Source organism: Geospiza fortis, unplaced genomic scaffold (genome assembly GCF_000277835.1).
Source record: "Geospiza fortis unplaced genomic scaffold, GeoFor_1.0 scaffold40, whole genome shotgun sequence".
Classification (NCBI taxonomy): domain Eukaryota; kingdom Metazoa; phylum Chordata; class Aves; order Passeriformes; family Thraupidae; genus Geospiza; species Geospiza fortis.
The window spans coordinates 3,433,424-3,437,372 of NW_005054297.1; the positions used below are offsets into that span (position 1 = coordinate 3,433,424).

Genomic DNA, 3,949 nt, shown 5'->3' on the forward strand with positions numbered 1-3,949 from the left:
CTGCTGAAATAATTTTATTAATTATTTATTAATTATTTCTTTTTTCAATTAATTTTATTAATTGAAGTGCTAAAATAGAGGGCAAACATTCTAGTTGTATTGCTTTGAAAACAGGAGTGCTCTGTGATTGATGTATCCTCAGTAGGAGAGGATGGGCTAGGAAGCCCTTCACTTTTCTGTCTGCCTGTGATGGAATCCACTTCATTCTGCTGCCTGCAGCACTGCACACAAAATGATGAGGAAAATGTCTTTTTGAAGATTTAGCAGAATGCCCAAGAATTTGGTCTACTACAGTTCTTCCCTGCAATGAAATTCTATCATATCTCAGTGGAAAAAATCATTATGTTCAACTCTGTTGTGTTCAATAAATGCAAGTGCTTGTGATTCTCAAAGTAGCTTTGTTACTGTGTTTAATTGACAGTTTATGAGTTTTTATTCAGAACTAGTCCCACCACTATTCATGGTCAAAAAAGATGTTTGGCTACAAGAAGCCTCTATTTTTCTACATGATCTTTTCTATTTGAAAATTTATACAGCAACAGAAAGGAACTTTGGTTGTAGAAATAGCAGCATCATTGAAAATATTTTAGTGGCAAAGTAGTAGTTTATAATATAGATGTACTTATATATAAGAAATTTCCAGTTAAAAGCTGCTTTAGGATGTTAATCTTTATCTGAGATACTGTTTTTATCTTAGTGTGAATATTTAAGCTAAGGATTCTGAATTAGGTCTGAAACATGCATAAAACAGTAGATGTGTCCTTTAAAATGCTTATTTTTTCAGGAGGTAATTTTAAAAAGATAAAATCATAAACGCCATAGCATTGCCACAAATTTCAAATCATATCTGTAGCTTTTTTTTATTGTGATAGGATAAATACTACAGGTATCTCCTCATTACTTGTCTCAGGGAAAAAAAAACCATCAAACACTTAATCTGAAAATTTCATGATCCCTCTAAAATTGCTCTGCAGAATGACCAATTAATTAATGGGGTGAGTTGGATGGATTCTAGCGCAGCATTTATATAACTAGATCAGGCTGTTTTGCCTTTCCTAGAATCTTTGGTGAGGAGAGACAAACCTCAGCTTTCCATCTAGCCTTGGTCATTTCTTAGAGAAGACAGATAGACAGAAGTTGTATTTAATTGTTCAAGAAAATTAAGGAGACAATTGATAGGTAACAGGTATAGAAGGCATCACTATTCAAACAGGAATTGAACTATCTCTCAGGAGGTTGTAGCCAGGTGTGTGTCAGTCTCTTTCCCAAGTAACAAGATGATAAGAGGAAATGCCCTAGAGTGGCACCAGGGAAAGTTTAGAATGGATATGAGGAAAAAATCTTCACCAAAAATTTTTTTAAGCTTTGAAATGGGTGGCTGGGGGAAGAGATTGTGTCACCATAAGCTGGAGGTATTCAGAAATGTGTAGATATGGCACTAAGAGACATGATTGAGCAGTGGACTTGGCAGTGTCAGGTTTACAGTTGAACTCCATGATCTTAGAGATCTTTTCCAGCCTAAATGATTTTATGAGTCTATGAAGGTGATTAACCTAAGGTCCAGGAACCAAATACTTGTATAGCCTTACTAAGAATTGTCATAAGCAGAATTCCATATTTGTTCTAGAAATAACCTAGTAGCTGAGGTTATGTTATAAGATGTAACTCTTCCAAACTCATCGATGAGATAGGTAAAGGTGCAAAGAGAAAAGAAACCTGTATTAGAGCATATTGCAATATATATATATATATAAAAATGTGTAACAACAGTAATTACATCAGTTTCAATTTAGATTACTGAGCCTTTTCTTTAAAAATGGAACGATTGATAACCATCCAGAACAGTAGCTCTGTTAAGCTGTTTTAAAAGTGGTTAACCAATTTCACAGAATTTGACCTGATAAAATATTTTATGTTCCTGAATGGAGACTCACCATTCTCTCAATTCCACCAAATACCTTCCTTCTGAATCAGGAATTGGAGTATTTTGGAAAGCATCTTATTGTATACTTCTCAGTCTTTGCAGAGGAAAGGGAATGAGGTGTTTACTCAGACAATCTGAAGGAAACTGCTTCCTATAAGTTTGATAATACCACTATAACCTCCTGCAGCATGTTATCTCTAGAGTCCTCTTGATGTTTCTCAGAAGAAGCTGTCTAGTTTCCATAAAATGCATCCATGGTGCTTTCTTTCTGGACATCTTAATGCTCAGCATATAGATTCTGTAGAAAATAAAGCAAAATGAGCAAGACATTATGAGAATTGACAACATGGGCAACCTGCCACACCCTTGTAGTGAAAAGAATAACAAACCCTGAGAAACATTCAGGCTTCAGAAATGTAATTTACATCTAATTAGAATTACCCAGTTTCCAATTTGTTATGCCTTTCATCTTATAAGTGAGAAGAGTTTAGCTCTGTCTGTACTCTCATTTGAGGCAGTTGTAAGCAGCAATGGGATCCCCCCCCTTTCTCCTCTCTCTGACAGCCAAACAAATGCATTTCTTGCAGACCATGCCCAAATGTTACCTTCTTCAACCCAATTCTTGTGGCCCTGTTTGACTCTGTCTTCTACTGGGGAGGCCAACACCAGGTTCCATTTCACAAACTCAGAAGTCGTCTCAAAAATGCCAGTGTCCCTGGCTTCACTCTCACCAATGCAGCCCAGTTGTTTGTAAAGTACTAAGTTTTTCAGTAAAAGTGACAAAAATTGAGGGAAGCTTATATTGTAGTAGCTCTCCAGACTAAAAGTCCAGTATCCATTTTTTTTGCAGTTCAATTGTAGAAAAACATAATATCTACAGTGTGTCAAAGTCTCAATTTTTTTTATTCAAGGAAGTATTCTTGAATGACTTAACGAGCAACACATTCTTTACACTATAGCTATTGATCTCGGACTTGGGAGCAATTTGGGTGAAATTCTGGAGGTATATGTCTGAAAGTTACCCCTAATTTGCAAGTTTTTCAGGAAGAGTATTCACCAAGACATTAGATTCTTCAGAGAACACAGTGACACCCACTTTAAAAAAAATTAACAGAAATTATCATATAAATGGGAAACTAAACACAGATTTTTTAATAGACATGGTAATGAATGTTTCATAACCCTCACTGATGATATAGTACTCACACTGGATGTGAAAGATTCTTTAAATTTTTCCCAACATCAGGAATTTTGTTTGTATTTAAGATGGTAAAAAAAAATACTTTAGGTGCTCAGATTGCAAGCTTAAATGGGGTTGTTTTTGAAGCTGGTTGAATTAGGAAGAAAATTAACTGAGTTATTTAAATTTAAACAAATTTAAGGCACCACTGAAAGAACAATAGTGCTATGCTCCCCTTTTGAGTAGATTTTGGTCTTATGACTTTTCCATTTCAAGTGTGTAAAATTTTATAAGATTCCAATTTTCTCTTTCTCTGTGTAATGGATCCTTGGCAGAGGATGGAAAGGAATACACCAATATCATGGTGGAATTGCGATGCTAAATATGTGCAATCTCAAACATTACCAAAAATAGTAGGGCACATTTTCATCATATCTCATACAAGGATATTGTGCCCTGTTTTTCTTGTCATGCTCTTGGCCTTTGTTTCAACCACTCTCATCTTTGGGTTCATTTGGGTCCATTTCTTTCCAGCAAGTGGAAGAGACTGTAGCTGTCATGCCAGGCATAAAGGCTGCAGAGCAATGTAGTGACTCCACACATTAAATTCCTGGGAAAATTGAAGAATTAGTCAAGAGGGAGGCAGTCACCAGCATCCAATCTAAGTCCTTCCCATTATACTAAGTTTTGTCCAAAACTTTGATTGATACTACTTGTTGTTGCCCTTATGCCTCTTTTATGCTGATTGTGAAACATTTAAAGCTGCCACTAAAGACATAAATGGATTTTGTATTAATTATTTTTGGGGAATGATTGGACTTTTTTTAATTTCAATTATTAGTAGT

At 35.4% G+C, this 3,949-nt stretch overlaps 1 protein-coding gene across 1 annotated transcript in view; it reads left to right on the top strand.

Moving 5' to 3' along the window:
• The window catches only part of SLIT2 (slit guidance ligand 2), a 278,830-nt gene that overhangs the window by 170,371 nt on the left and 104,510 nt on the right, over positions 1-3,949 (top strand). The window lies entirely within an intron of this gene.